Below are 16,996 nucleotides of genomic sequence, written 5' to 3'. Positions count from 1 at the left end.
GAAATACAGATATGCACAAACACAGACACACACACACACACACACACACACACACATACATACACCCCAGCACCAATGGACACCATTAGTTTTCAAATGTTGGTTTCTAGTAACATTTCCCAAAAAAAAACAAAAAAACAAAAAACAAAAAACAAGTCTACTAGGAAAAATGGCTGATTCTACCTATGTGCAGGAAATGTTTGAGATGGGCATGGTACATCTTGTCATACTAAATATCAAGGAATTTCTCAATGTCTAGTGTAATAAGTTTATAGTACTTAACTTGAATAAAATCCCACTAGCCAATGCCATAACAATTTTAGAGCTAAAAAAGAATAGTATAAGCTATGAAACCATTGGAAGAATGGGAATCCATGATCTCATTCCAATAATTTTTAAAAAGGGGAAAAAAATATGAGTGAGGATAAGCCCTTACTTTCAAGAATGTCAGGTACCAATTGGATAAACATGGATATGGTATTAGAGTTGGGAAATAATCATTTTGGAACCTTCAAACTAGAGACTAGTTCAGCAATGTATTATGAATACATCCTAAATCTAGGAAATTATGATAGAGAATAGGATATTTGCATGATCTGAATGTATCTTCCTACAGATTACTTATTATCTGCTAAGGAGAAAATAGTAAGATGGAGGAAAACAGTTGATCACTATTAAAATCACAAATTAATGATAGATGTACACAGTGTAGCTCTGGATGTGATACCCTAAGAACATCAGAAATATCCAAACTGAGGAAACTTTCTTTAAAGATACATTATTCTTCAAAGAATATAATGTCATAAAAGACAAAGAAGACCTAAGGAAATATCCTAGTTTAAAGAAGGATAGAAACATAACAACTACATGAAATACCTAATAATAAACTGGATTCTGCATGAAAGGGAAAAATGTTATAAAGAATAATATTGGGTTAAATGACAAATATTGGATTGTGAATGGTAGATTAGGAGAAAACTAGTATACTGATCTTAAGTTTACTGAAAGTATCAACTGTATTGTCACTACACAGACAACATGCTTAAACGTAGGAAATATATGTTTAAAGGGCTATGACATACCCAACTTACTCTTAAATAGTTCAGAAATAGTCCAAAATATGCCTTATAAAAGAGAGCAAAAGATAAAGACAAAAAAGCAAACAAGAAAAATGTTAACAATAGATGATTCTACATGAAGAATATATAGGTGTTCTTTGTACTGTTTTTTAACCTCTTTTTAAATTTAAAATTATTTACAAATTGAAACCTTTTTAAAGTCATTTTTTAAATAATGAAGAAAGATAAAATGAATGTGAGAAAAAGTAACAGATATTAAAAACAGACAAACATATGGATAATAAGAGTCGCTGAAGATAAATCAGGCCCTTGCACCAGGGAGCTCACATGGGGAAGACTAATGCCCTTAAAGTTTGACTTTAAAAAGCAGAGGGGCGGAAGAGTGGGAAGATGGCAGCGTAGGAGGACGCTGAGCTCACCGAGTCCTGCGGATCACTTAGATTCCACCCACACCTGCTTAAATAACCCAGAAAACCGCCAGAGATTAGCAGAATGGATTCTCCAGAGCCAAGCATAGACGAGAGGTCCACAGAAGAGGGTAAGAGGGGCGGAGAGGCAGTGTGCTACACGGACTGACAGGAGGGAGACGGGGTGGAGGGGCGGCCTGCTGGGCAAGCAGACCCCCAAGTCTGGCTTGCAAAAGCAGAGGGGCCAGACAGAGTGTGTTCGGACAGCAAGCAGGACTTAACATCTGGAAGGTTACAAGCTAACAGCTCTGCTCAGAGAGCAGGACGGCTGGAGGACAACAGGAGGGAGAGTTGTTGAGCCCCAGACGACAGAATGCAGCTTGGCGGGGAACAAAGGCGCTCCTCATTGCCATCTCCCTCGCCCAACCCCCAGCCAAAATCCCAAAGGGAACCAGTTCCTGCCAGGGAACTTGCTTGCACCGCGCAAACACCAAATGCTGTGCTTCTGCGGATCCATCCCTTCAGCGGGTCTGACTCCCTCCCAGTGCCGCAGGGCCCCTCCTGAAGAGGAACTCCCAAAGAAAAGTGAGCTGAGCCTGCCCGTCCCACCCCTATGCACCTTGCTGATCCACCCCAGCTAATACACCAGATCCCCAGCACCACAAGCTTGGCACTGTGCAAGTAGCCCAGACGGGCCTCGCCATCCCACAGTAAATCCCACCCCTAGGAGAGGGAAAGAGAAGGCACACACCAGTCTGACTGTGGCCACAGCTGTGGGCTGGGGACAGACATCAGGTCTGAGTGCGGCCCCACCCACCAACGCAAGTTATTCAAGACAACACAGGGGAAGTGCCCCGAAGTTCCGCACCACTCCAGGGACTATCCAAAATGACAAAACAGAAGAATTCCCCTCAAAAAAAAGTCCAGGAAATAACGACAGCTAACGAACTGATAAAAAAATGATTTAAACAATATAACAGAAAGTGAATTTAGAATAATAGTCATAAAATTAATCGCTGGGTTTGAAAACCGTATAAAGGACAGCAGAGAATCTATTGCTACAGAGATCAAGGGACTAAGGAACAGCCAGGAGGAGCTAAAAAATGCTATTAATGAGCTGCAAAATAAAATGGAGAAAACCACGGCTCGGATTGAAGAGGCAAAGGAGAGAATAGGTGAACTAGAAGATAAAATTATGGAAAAAGAGGAAGCTGAGAAAAAGAGAGATAAAAAAATCCAGGAGTATGAGGGGAAAATTAGAGAACTAAGTGATGCACTAAAGAGAAATAATCTACACATAACTGGTATTCCAGAGGAGGAAGAGAGAGGGAAAGGTGCTGAAGGTGTACTTGAAGAAATAATAGCTGAGAACTTCCCGGATCTGGGGAAGGAAAAAGGCATTGAAATCCAAGAGGCACAGAGAACTCCCTTCAGACGTAACTTGAATTGATCTTCTGCACGACATATCATAGTGAAACTGGCAAAATACAAGGATAAAGAGAAAATTCTGAAAGCAGCTAGAGATTAACGTGCTCTAACATATAAAGGGAGACCTATAAGACTCATGACCGATCTCTCTACTGAAACTTGGCAGGCCAGAAAGGAATGGCAGGAGATCTTCAATGTGATGAACAGAAAAAAATATGCAGCCAAGAATCCTTTATCCAGCAAGTCTGTCATTTAGAATAGAAGGAGAGATAAAGGTCTTCCCAAACAAACAAAAACTGAAGGAATTCGTCACCACTAAACCAGCCCTACAAGAGATCCTAAGGGGGATCCTGTGAGACAAAGTACCAGAGACATCGCTACAAGCATGAAACCTACAGACATCACAATGACTCTAAACCCATATCTTTCTATAATAACACTGAATGTAAATGGACTAAATGTGCCAACCAAAAGACATAGGGTATCAGAATGGATAAAAAAACAAGACCCATCTATTTGCTGTCTACAAGAGACTCATTTTAAATCTGAGGACACCTTCAGATTGAGAGTGAGGGGATGGAGAACTATTTATCATGCCACTGGAAGTCAAAAGAAAGTTGGAGTAGCCATACTTATATCAGACAAGCTAGACTTTAAATTAAACATTGTAACAAGAGATGAAGAAAGGCATTATATAATAATTACAGGATCTATCCATCAGGAAGAGCTAACAATTATAAATGTCTATGTGCCGAATACCAGAGCCCCCAAATATATAAAACAATTACTCACAAAACCTTATTGATAAGAATGTGGTAATTGCAGGGGACTTTAACACTCCCCTTACAGAAATGGATAGATCATCTAGACACACGGTCAATAAAGAAACAAGGGCCCTGATGATACATTGGATCAGATGGACTTGACAGATATATTTAGAACTCTGCATCCCAAAGCAACAGAATATACTTTCTTCTCAAGTGCACATGGAACATTCTCCAAGATAGATCACATACTGGGCCACAAAACAGCCCTTCATAAATATACAAGAATTGAAATCATACCATGCATACTTTCAGACCACAATGCTATGAAGCTTGAAATCAACCACAGGAAAAAGTCTGGAAAACCTCCAAAAGCATGGAGGTTAAAGAACACCCTACTAAAGAATGAGTGGGTCAACCAGCCAATTAGAGGAGAAATTAAAAAATATATGGAAACAAATGAAAATGAAAATACAACAATCCAAATGCTTTGGGATGCAGCGAAGGCAGTCCTGAGAGGAAAATACATTGCAATCCAGGCCTATCTCAAGAAACAAGAAAAATCCCAAGTACAAAATCTAACAGCACACCTAAAGGAAATAGAAGCATAACAGCACAGACACCCTAAGCCCAGAAGAGGAAGAGAAATAATAAAGATCAGAGCAGAAATAAACAATATAGAATCTAAAAAACCGTAGAGCAGATCAATGAAACCAAGAGTTGGTTTTTTGAAGAAATAAACAAAATAGATAAACTCTAGCCAGGTTTCTCAAAAAGAAAAGGGAGATGACCCAAATAGATAAAATCATGAATGAAAATGGAATTATTACAACCAATCTCTCAGAGATACAAGCAATTATCAGGGAATACTATGAAAAATTATATGCCAACAAACTGGACAACCTGGAAGAAATGGACAAATTCCTAAACACCCACACTCTTCCAAAACTCAATCAGGAGGAAATAGAAAGCTTGAACAGACCCATAACCAACGAAGAAATTGAATCAGTCATCAAAAATCTCCCAACAAATAAGAGTCCAGGACCAGATGGCTTCCCAGGGGAGTTCTACCAGACGTTTAAAGCAGAGATAATACCTATCCTTCTCAAGCTATTCCAAAACATAGAAAGGGAAGGAAAACTTCCAGACTCATTCTATGAAGCCAGTATTACTTTGATTCCTAAACCAGACAGAGACCCAGTAAACAAAGAGAACTACAGGCCAATATCCCTGATGAATATGGATGCAAAAATTCTCAATAAGATACTAGCAAATCGAATTCAACAGCCTATAAAAAGAATTATTCACCATGATCAAGTGGGATTCATTCCCGGGATCCCGGGCTTGTTCAACATTCGCAAATCCATCAACGTGATACATCACATTAATAAAAGAAAAGATAAGAACCATATGATCCTGTCAATCAATGCAGAAAAGGCATTTGACAAAATTCAGCAACTTTCTTAATTAAAAACCCTTCAGAAAGTCGGGATAGAAGGAACATACTTAAACATCATAAAAGCCATTTATGGAAAGCCCACAGCTAACATCATCCTCAATGGGGAAAAACTGAGAGCTTTTTCCCTGAGATCAGGAGCACGACAGGGATGCCCACTCTCACCACTGTTGTTTAACATAGTGTTGGAAGTTCTAGCATCAGCAATCAGACAACAAAAGGATATCAAAGGCATCAAAATTGGCAAAGATGAAGTTAAGCTTTCACTTTTTGCAGATGACATGATATTATACATGGAAAATCCGATAGACTCCACCAAAAGTCTGCTAGAACTGATACATGAATTTAGCAAAGTTGCAGGATACAAAATCAATGTACAGAAATCAGTTGCATTCTTATACACTAACAACGAAGCAACAGAAAGACAAATAAAGAAACTGATCCCATTCACAATTGCACCAAGAAACATAAAATACCTAGGAATAAATCTAACCAAAGATGAAAAAGATCTGTATGCTGAAAACGATAGAAAGCTTATGAAGGACACTGAAGAAGATATAAAGAAATGGAAAAACATTCCGTGTTCATGGGTTGGAAGAATAAATATTGTCAAAATGTCAATACTACCCAAAGCTATCTACACATTCAATGCAATCCCAATCAAAATTGCACCAGCATTCTTCTCAAAACTAGAACAAGCACTCCTAAAATTCATATGGAACCACAAAAGGCTCCGAATAGCCAAAGTAATTTTGAAGAAGATGACCAAAGCAGGAGGCATCACAATCCCAGACTTTAGCCTCTACTACAAAGCTGTAATCATCAAGACAGCATGGTATTGGCACAAAAACAGACACATAGACCAATGGAATAGAATAGAAACCCCAGAACTAGATCCACAAACGTATTACCTACTAATCTTTGACAAAGCAGGAAAGAACATCCAATGGGAAAAAGGCAGTCTCTTTAACAAATGGTGCTGGGAGAACTGGACAGCAACATGCAGAAGATTGAAACCAGACCACTTTCTCACACCATTCACAAAAATAAACTCAAAATGGATAAAGGACCTGAATGTGAGACAGGAAATTATCAAAACCCCAGAGGAGAAAGCAGGAAAAGACCTCTCTGACCTCATCTGTAGCAATTTCTTACTTGACACATCCCCAAAGGCAAGGGAATTAAAAGCAAAAATGAACTACTGGGACCTTATGAAGATAAAAAGCTTCTGCACAGCAAAGGAAACAACCAACAAAACTAAAAGGCAACCAACGGAATGGGAAAAGATATTTGCAAATGACATATCGGACAAAGGGCTAGTATCCAAAGTCTACAGAAAGCTCACCAAACTCCACACCCAAAAAACAAATAACCCAGTGAAGAAATGGGCAGAAAACATGAAGAGACACTTCTCTAAAGAAGACATCCGGATGGCCAACAGGCACATGAAAAGATGCTCAATGTCACTCCTCATCAGGGAAATACAAATCAAAACCACACTCAGATATCACCTTACGCCAGTCAGAGTGGCCAAAATGAACAAATCGGGAGACTAGATGCTGGAGAGGATGTGGAGAAACGGGAACCCTCTTGCACTGTTGGTGGGAATGCAAATTGGTGCAGCCACTCTGGAAAACAGTGTGGAAGTTCCTCAGAAAATTAAAAATAGACCTACCCTATGACCCAGTAATAGCACTGCTAGGAATTTACTCAAGGGATACAGGAGTACTGATGCATAGGGGCACTTGTACCCCAATGTTTATAGCAGCACTCTCAACAATAGCCAAATTATGGAAACAGCCTAAATGTCCATCAACTGATGAATGGATAAAGAAATTGTGGTTTATATACACAATGGAGTACTACCTGGCAATGAGAAAGAATGAAATATGGCCCTTTGTAGCAATGTGGATGGAACTGGAGAGTGTGATGCTAAGTGAAATAAGCCATACAGAAAAAGACAGATACCATATGGTTTCACTCTTATGTGGATCCTGAGAAACTTAACAGAAACCCATGAGGGAGGGGAAGGATAAAAAAAGAGGTTAGAGTGGGAGAGAGCGAAGGCATGAGAGACTCTTAAAAACTGAGAACAAACTGAGGGCTGATGGGGGGTGGGAGGGCGGGGAGGGTGGGTGATGGGTATTGAGGAGGGCACCTTTTGGGATGAGCACTGGGTGTTGTTTGGAAACCAATTTGACAATAAATTTCATATATTGAAAAAAATAAATATATATAAACATTAAAATAAAAATAAATAAATAAATAAATAAATAAATAAATAAATAAATAAATAAATAAACAAACATTAAAAAAAATAAAAAATAAAAACCAGAGCGGCTGGGACACCTGTGTGGCTCAGTCAGTTAAGCATCCATTCAGCTCAGGTCATTATCTCACAGTTGGCGAGTTCAAGACCTTCATTGGGCTCTGTGCTAACAGTTCAGAGCCTGGAGCCTGCTTTGGCTGGGTCTCCCTCTCTGTCTGCCCGTCCCTGACTCACACACTGTCTCTGTCTCTGTCTCTCTCTCTCTCTCTCAACTAAATAAACATTAAAAAAAATTTTTTTAAACCAGAGGGGCTGAATTCTGTGAAAAACCAGTCATACATCAAGCCTAGAGCTTTCAAAGCTGGCTGTATCAGCATTGGGCAATTGGGGAGGGTGAGCGATGGCTCAGTCACAACACTGAAAGAGACAGAAATCTTCATGGAGAGGCAACATAAAAACAGCAGTTTACACAATGCGGGTGCATGGTGGGGAGCAAATGAGAGATAGGTCTCCTCATACTGATTTCAGAGTATGTTGGGGGACTTCTCCAAAAATGAGGGAGTTAGAAGGCACCATTTTCCTCCCCCAGTACCCAACCCCCAGTATGAAAACACAGCCATCTTAGAGAAGCGGGGCTGCACAGACACCTGCTACTGAATCTACTAGTGGTGTGCTATGCCCATGAGTTCTCCTGAGAACTAGCCCACTCCAAAGCCTGCTAGTCCTGCAGAGTACCTTGCATGTACACTACACATAGCCCTTTGCCTATAGCTACCATTATGTGCCTCACCTAGCTGCACCACTAGCATCATGCACCGCGTCTAACTGCCAGGTCACAGCTGCTGCTGTGTGCCATGCCCAGCTGCCAGGCCAGGCCCAGCCACCAGACCATGCCCAGCCCTGTGCCCCAGCTACTGATACATGACAGACCCAGGCACATCCAGCCATTGTTGCACATCATACCCATCCTCAAGCCCCTGGCAGCCCCAGTACACAGCCCCCAAATGCAGGAAAACTTTAGGAGATCCGGCAAAGGACTAGTGACCCAGCACAGATTTTGCTAATACCACCACTCCATTCCAAGTTCCCTGGCAGGCACATCCCCTCAGAGCTGGCCTGCTTGGGGTTCCCCTAACATCACAGAAAGAAAGCACAGCCCAAAACAGGCAGAGAGTCAGAGAGACAATTGCACTAAAAGGAAAAGTGACTCAGACACAACAGCAGGGCATAAGCAACACACATAGGATACTATCCTAAGTGCCAGGTTCTGAAGAAGGGGAGGCATTGCACTGCCAGGCACTCCAGGGCCACTTCGTCATAAAGTCATTACTTTCAAAAGCGGGAGATACAGTTGACTATCTTAACACATAAACAGGCACAGAGAGGCAGACAAAATGAGGAAACAGATAAATTTATCCCAAATGAAAGAACAAGACAGTCTATATTAAGTTGATGATAACAATTAAGTTTGAACCCATTCTTTATCCCCTCCCCCATATATTAGGTTTAGGGTGTCATAACTTACATTACTTTATTTCCACAATCCTTTCACTAATATTTATACATATACTGAATTTTAATGCTTTTGTAATTCTACTTTTCTTATTCCTATTTATGGTCTTTCCTTTCCACTCAAAGAGTCCCTTTTTACATTTCCTGTACAGCTTGTTAAGTGGTGATTGATTGCTTTAACTTTTGTTTGTCTAGGAAATTCTTTACCTCTCCTTCTATTCTTAATGATAGCCTTGCTAGATAGAGTATTCTTTCTGCAGATTTTTCTCAGTCAGCACTTTGAATATATCATACCACTCCCTTCTAGCTTGTCAAGTTTCTGTTGAAAAAACTATCTACTGCTGTTCTTAAGGGTTTTCATTGTAAGTTACTGACTTCTGTTGTCTTTATCTCTGCATTTTGCAAATGTAATTACAATATGTCTTGGTGTTGGTGTGTTTTTGTTGATTTTGATCAGAGTTCTCTGGGCCTCCTGGATCAGGATGTTTGTCTCCTTCCCCAGATAAGGGAAGTTTTCAGCTGCTCTTTTCTCAAATAAATTTTCTATCCCCTTTTCTCTCTTCTTCTTCTTCCAGTACTCCTATAAAGAAATGTTATTAGGTTCAGTGGAGTTACTGAGTTGTCTATGTCATTTCTTGGTTCCATAATTCTTTCTCCCTTTTGTTCAGCTTCCTTATTTTCTAATATTTTATCTTCTGTTGTAACTAATTTATTACTCTGCTTCTTCCAGCCTCCAGTTCATTGCATCAAGCCTCTTTCCGATATTGTTTTTTATGAATATAATTTATTGTCGAATTGGCTTACATGCAACACCCAGTGCTCATCCCAACAATTGCCCTCCTCAATCCCCATCACCCAGTTTCCTTCTCTCCCACCCCCATCCACCTTTAGTTTGTTCTCTGTATTTAAGAGTCTCTTGTGGTTGGCCTCCCTCCATCTCTGTTTATATCTATTTTTCCCCTTCCTTTTCCCCATGGTCTTCTGTTCAGTTTCTCAAAATCCACATATGAGTGAAAACATGTATGTTTTCCTTCTCTGACTGACTTATTTCACTCAGCATAATACCTTCCAGTTCTATCCACTTTGCTGCAAATGACAGGATTTCATTCTTTCTCATTGCCAAGTGGTATTCCATTGAATATATAAACCACATCTTCTTTATCCATTCATGTGTTGATGGACATTTATGCTCTTTGCATAATTTGGCTATTGTTGAAAGCACTGCTATAAACATTGGGGTACACGTGCCCCTATGCATCAGCACTTCTGTATCCTTTGGATAAATTCCTAGCAGTGCTATTACTGGGTCTTAGGGTAGTTCTATTTTTAATTTTTTTAGGAACATCCACACTGTTTTCCAGAGTGGCTGCATCAGTTTGCATTCCCATCACCAGTTTCTCCACATCCTTGTCAGCATCTGTAGTTTCCTGAGTTGTTCATTTTAGCCACTCTGACTGGTGGGAGGTGATATCTCAGTGTGGCTTTGATTTTTATTTCCCTGATTGTGAGTGACATCGAGCATCTTTTCATATGTCTGTTGGCATCTGGATGTCTTCTTTGGAAAAGTGTCTATTCATGTCTTCTGCCCATTTCTTCACTGGATTATTTGTTTTTTGAGTGTTGATTTTAGTAAGTTCTTAATAGATTTTGGACACTAACCCTTTATCTGACATATGTCATTTGCAAATACCTTGTCCCATTCCGTTGGTTGCCTTTCAGTTTTGTTGATTGTTTCTTTTGCCTTGCAGAAGCCTTTTATCTTAATGAGGTACCAATAGCTCACTTGTGCTTTTAATTCCTTTGCCTTTGGAGACATGTCAAGCAAGAAATTGCTGTGGCTGAGGTCAAAGAGGGTGTTGCCTGATTTCTCCTCTTGGGTTTTGATGGTTTCCTATCTAACATTTAGGTCTTTAATCTATTTTGAGTTTATTTTTGTGTATGCTGTAAGAAAGTGGTCTAGGTTCATTCTTCTGCATGTTGCTGTCCAGTTCTCCCAGCACCATTTGCTAAAGAGACTGTCTTTTTTCCATTGGATCCTCTTTCCTGCTTTGTCAAAGATTAGCTGGTCATACATTTGTGGGTCCAATTCTACATTCTCTATTCTATTCCATTGATCTATGTGTCTGTTTTTGTGCCAATACCATTCTGTCTTGATGATTACAGTTTTATTATAGAGGCTGAAGTCTAGGATTGTGTTGCCTCCCACTTTAGTTTTCTTCTTCAATATTACTTTGGATATTTGGGGTCGTTTGTGGTTCCATACAAATTTTAGGATTGTTTGTTCTAGCTTTGAGAAGAATGCTAGTGCAATTTTGATTGGTTTTGCATGGACTGTGTAGATTGCTTTGGGTGATATTGAAATTTTAACAATATTTATTCTTCCAATCTATGACTATGAAATGTTTTTCCATTTCTTTGTGTCTTCTTCAATTTCCTTCATAAACTTTCTATAGTTTTCAGCAGACATGTCTTTTACATCTTTGGTTAGGTTTATTTCTAGGTATTTTACGGTTCTTGGTGCAATTGTAAATGGGATAAGATTCTTTATTTCTCTTTCTGTTGCTTCATTATTGGTGTATAAAAATGCAACCTATTTCTGTATATTGATTTTGTACCCTGTGACTCTGCTGAATTCATGTATCAGTTCTAGGAGTCTTTTGGTGGAGTTGTTCAGGTTTTCCACGTAGAGTATCATGTCGTCTGTGAAAAGTGAAAGTTGCCAATTTTGCTGCCTTTGATTTTATTTTCTTGTCTTATTGCTGAGAGTAGGAATTCCAACACATGTTAAACAACAGTGGTGAGAGTGAACATCTCTGTCATGTCCCTATCTCAGGGGGAAAGCTCTCAGTTTTCCCCACTGAGGATAATATTAGCTTTGGGATTTTGATATATGGCTTTATGATGTTCAAGTATGTTCCTTCTGTCCCAACTTTCTTGAGGGTTTTTATTAAGAAACGATGTTGTATTTTGTCAAATGCTTTTTCTGCATCTATTGACAGGGTCATATGGTTCTCATCCTTTATTAATGTGATGTATCACATTGATTCATTTGTGAATACTGAACCAGCCCTGCAGCCCAGTAATGAATCCCACTTGATCATGGTGAATAATTCTTTTTATATGCTGTTGAATTTGATTTGCTAGTATCTTGTTGAGAATTTTTTCATCTATGTTTATCAGAGATATTGGCCTGTAGTTCTCCTTTTTTGTGGGGTTGGTTTAGTAATCAAGGTAATGCTGCCTTCATAGAATGAGTCCAGAAACTTTCCTTCCATTTCTATTTTTTGGAACAGCTTGAGAAGAATAGGTATTAACTCTGCTTTAAATGTCTGGTAGAATTCCCCAGGGATGCCATCTAGTCTATGACTCTTGTTTGTAGGGAGATTTTTGATAACTGATTCAATTTCTTCACTAATTATGGGTGTGTTCAAATTTTCTATTTCTTCCTGTTTGAGTTTTGGTAGTGTGTGGGTGTTTAGGAATTTGTCCATTTCTTCCAGGTTGTCCTGTTTGTTGGCGTATAATTTTTCATAATATTCTCTGATAATTGCTTGTATTTCTGAGGGATTTGTTGTGATAAATCCACTTTCATTCATTATTTTATCTATTTGGGTCCTCTCTCTTTTCTTTTTGAGAAGTTATGCTAGGGGGTTATCAATTTTAATTTTTCAAAAAACCAACTCTTAGTTTCATTGATCTGTTCTACTGTGGGTTTTTTTGGATCCTGTATTGTTTATTTCTGCTCTGATCTTTATTCTTTCTTTACTTCTGCTGGGTTTGGGGTGTGTTTGTTGTTCTGCTTCTATTTCCTTTAGGTGTGCTGTTAGATTTTGTATATGGAATTTTTCTTGTTTCTTGAGATAGGCCTGGATTGCAATGTATTTTCCTCTTAGGACTGCCTTTGCTGCATCCCAAAAAGTTGGATTGTTGTGTTTTCATCTTCATTTGTTTCCATATATTTTTTAATTTTCCCTTTAATTGCCTGCTGACCAAATCATTCTTTAGTAGATGTTTTTTAAACTCCATGCATTTGGAGGTTTTCCAAACTTTTACTTGTTGATTTTAAGTTTCATAGCATTGAGGTGTGAAAGTGTGCATGGTATGATCTCAAATCTTTTGTATTCACTGAGGGCTATTTGTGAACCAGTATGTGATCTATCTAGGAGAATGTTCCATGTGCACTCAAGAAGAATATATATTCTGCTGCTTTTGCATGAAAAGTTCTAAATATACCCGTCAAGTCCATCTGGTCCAGTGTATCATTCAGGGCCATTGTTTATTTATTGATTTTCTGTCTAGATGATTGTTATAAGTGGAGTATTAAAGTCCCCTGCAATTATCACATGCTTACCAATAAGGTTGCTTACGTTTGTGATTGTTTTATATATTTGGGTGCTTCTAAATTCAGTGCATAAACCTTTATAATTGTTAGCTCTTCTTGTTGGATAGACCCCGTAATTATTATATAATGCTCTTCTTAATCTCTTGTTATAGTCTTTAGTTTAAAATCTAGTTTGTCTGATATAAGTATGGCCTCTCCAGCTTTGTTTTGACTCTCAATAGCATGATAGATGTTTCTCCTTCCCCTCACTTTCAATCTGAAAGTGTCCTCAGATCTAAAATGGGTCTCTTGTAGACAGCAAATAGATGGGTCTGGTCTTTTTATCCATCCTGATCCCCTATGTCTTTTGATTGGAGCACTTAGTCTGTTTACATTCAGTGTTATTATTGAAAGATATGGATTTAGAGTCTCTGTGTTATCTGTAGGTTTCATGCTTGTACTGATGTCTCTGGTCCTTTGTGGTCTTCACAATACTCACAGAGTCCCCCTTTGAATCTCTTGTAGGGCTTGTTTAGTGGTGATGAATTCCTTCAGTTTTTTGTTTGTTTGTTTGTTTTTCTGGGAAAGCCTTTATCTCTCCTTCTATTCTGAATGAGAGGCTTGTTGAATAAAGGATTCTTGGCTGTTTATTTTTCCTATTCAGCACATTGAAATTTTTCTGCCACTCATTTCTGGCCTGCCAAGTGTCAGTAGATAGGGTGCTGCTAAACTTATGTGTCTACCCTTGTAGGTTTAGTCCCATTTATTCCTGGCTGTTTTCAGAATTCTCTCTTTATCCTTGTATTTTGCCAGTTTCACTATGATATGTCATGCAGAAGATTGATTTCAGTCTGAAGGGAGTTCTCTGTGCCTCCTAGATTTCAATGTCTGTTTGTTTCCTTCCCCAGATTGGGGAGGTTCTCAGCTATGATTTGTTCAAGCACACCTTCGACCCCTTTCTCTCTTCTTCTTCTTCTTCTGGAACTCCTGTGATACGGATATTGTTCTGATTCATTGAGACACTTAGTTCTCTAATTCTCCCCTCATGGTCCAGAATTTTTTTATCTTTTTCTCAGCTTCATCTTTTTCCATACTTTTATATTCTATTTCACCTATTCTCCCCTCTACCTCTTCAATTCTGGCTGTCACCACCTCTAGTTTATTTTGCACCTCATTTACAGCATTTTTAAATTCATCCTGATTATTTTTAATTCCTTGATCTCTGCAGCAATAGATTCTCTGCTATCTTCTATGCTTTTTTTAAGCCCAGTGATTAATCTCGAGTATTATTCTAAATTATCATTCAGTTATGTTTTTTATATCTGTTTGGAGCAATTCTTTAGCTGTCATTTCTTCCAGGAATTTCTTTTGAGGAGGATCTTCTGTATCATCATTTTTGCTAGTTTTCTGTCCCTTATGTGTTTTAAAAGCTTGTTATGTGTCCTGCACCTGTGAGCACTACTGTATTAAAGAAGGGTCATACATTGTCCAGGGCCTGGCCCTTCAGGAGGTGCTTTTTAGAGAGTTACTTGCTCTCTGTTGTTGTGACTGTGATTTTTTTTTTATCTCCTTACTGGTAGTGATGTTTCGGACCCTCCACCAGGTGTCTTTTGATTTGTTCATTGAAGTAGCCCTGGAAAGGAAAACAAACAAAATCAAGCAGAAAATAAACACACACACACACACACACACACACACACACACACACACAACCAGAAACAGCAGCTACAAGTAAACAACAGGGTGGAGGCAGTGTTGATGAAAGCGGCCTTATCCCATACAAAGAGAGATGACGGGGGATGGGGGGGGGTGTGGGGAGGGGGGCAGGAGGAAAAAAAGGATAAAAATTGACCAGAGAAACTATATGGCTTAATCCAGAGAGAGAGAGAGAAAGGAGAATAAAGAAGGAGGTATGGAACATGTATCAAGAGAATGGATTAAATATGTCTGCTTAAACAAAACAACAACCAGAGTAACCTGACTAGAGGAGGGAAGAGATAAGGAGGAGAGGAAGGAAGGCTAGATCTATATAATAAGAATTGTCCAAGAATTAAACCAGTCAATGCAACAGCACTGGTCTGGAGGAGGGGCTGGCTGGTTCATCATCATCAATCCCGCTCCAGTAGATAAGCCATTACCAGGTGGGGAGGGGTATGGTTTGGTGCAGGCGGGTCCTGCCTCTACTGTGGGCCCTTGCTATCCCTTCGCTGAAGCCCCACCTTGTTGGTGATGGGGAAAAAAATGGTGACACCCCAGTCCCTTCTCCTCAGACCAGGTATCCCAAACCACTCTGTTCGAGCTATCCTCCCTGTGCCATGGGTGCAAACGAGGCAGTTTGTCCCGCTCCACCAACTCCCATGCCCTGGCGCTTGGCTGAGATTCAAACTCCCACTCTGTGCACCCCAGTACTGGGGAGTAGAGCTCCACACTGCTCTCTGGCATGTGCTGCATGCAGTCTGCTGTTCTGTTCTGACTGCTCTATCCTTCAGGCAAGCCTTCTTCAGAGGTTCTCCTTGCTTGCTAATGGGCAGTTTTTGGTCCCTGGCCTGAATGTGGTGAGTTTCAACTAGATGTATTCTGGTCTTCTTGTGAAATGAGACCCGTCACTACCTCCACTGGCACTGAAGCCCTGCAAAATTCTCTGGTCAGGAGATATGGTGTGGGCAGGTGTTTGTGCTGGTCTTGTGGAGGAGAGGCCTGCCACACTGAGACTGAGGTAAGCATGACTGAGGAGCTCCACCAGAGTGCAGGGGAGAGGCTTGGTGTAAGCAAGTTAGGCAGCCAGTGCCTTTACTGTACTGCTTCCCACAGGTGCCTCTGTATTTATGCAGAGGGGTGGGGGAGGGAAGTGGTGCAGGCCAGGTCCTTTGTTGCCAGAGAGATGTCTCTGTGACCTGCCTTTTAGAAACATGCTCTGAGAAAACAATCATCTCTCTATGTTCCCCAGGCACTCTTAGACCAGGGTTTCCAAGCTGTATGCCCTGCAGTTGTTTGCCTTACCTTCTCTCCAGGAGCAGCACAGTGCCCTCCAGGCTCTATTTCTGCTAAACCTGCTGACCTTAACAACTCCAGGCTTTAAGCCCTACTGGTTTCAAGAATTCAACAAAATTCAGCCCCTCTCATTATCCAAGCCAATGGCTATGGGGAAATATTCTCCTCATGCATTCTCCAGTGTGCTCTCCCTCTCACCCTTTTCTGCAACCATGGATCCCTCCCCTTCACAGCAGCCAGGATCTGTTTCTCCTCTAAACCATATCTTCACATTTTCTACTTTCTTTAATGTGGCCCCTTCTTTCTCTTTAGTTGTGGTGTTTATTCTGTCAATCTTCAGGACAATTTCTTGGGTTTTTAGGATGAGTTGATAGTCATCTAGTTGTAGTAATGGAACAAGGTAAGCCTCGGGTCCTCCTACTCCACCACCATCTTCCTGTCTCCCCATTTTGGCCATATATGGCATTTTAATGATATTAAATTTTCCAACCCATAAACATGAAATATCTGTTTGTTCATGTCCTCTTCAATATCTTTCACCAATGTGGGTTTTTGTTTGTTTGTTTTTTGTTTTTTTTTTGTTTTTTTGTTTTTGTCTTGGGTGTTTGAGTACAGGTCTTTCACCTCTTTGGTTAAGTTTACTTTTAGATATTTTATTATTTTTGGTGCAATTGTAAGTTGTGTTTTCTTAATTTCTCAGTCTACTACTTTGTTATTGGTGTGTAGAAATGCTGCCAGTTTCTAAGTATTAATTTTGTATCTTGCAACT

At 39.9% G+C, this 16,996-nt stretch overlaps 1 protein-coding gene across 19 annotated transcripts in view; it reads right to left on the bottom strand.

The window, feature by feature from the left end:
- Positions 1-14,849, bottom strand: part of LOC122224032 (coiled-coil domain-containing protein 7-like) — a 233,006-nt gene extending 218,157 nt beyond the window's left edge. For all 19 annotated transcript variants that reach the window (XR_006204633.1, XR_006204632.1, XM_042945283.1 and 16 more), the window contains exon 1: positions 14,811-14,849. The gene's annotated coding sequence lies outside the window, so the exon portion shown is untranslated. The remainder of the gene's footprint in view (positions 1-14,810) is intronic.
- Positions 14,850-16,996: the final 2,147 nt, after the last annotated feature.

This window comes from Panthera leo, chromosome B4 (assembly GCF_018350215.1).
Source record: "Panthera leo isolate Ple1 chromosome B4, P.leo_Ple1_pat1.1, whole genome shotgun sequence".
Lineage (NCBI taxonomy): Eukaryota > Metazoa > Chordata > Mammalia > Carnivora > Felidae > Panthera > Panthera leo.
Note: the sequence above shows the minus strand (reverse complement) of the source record. Positions and strands in the feature narration are given on the sequence as shown.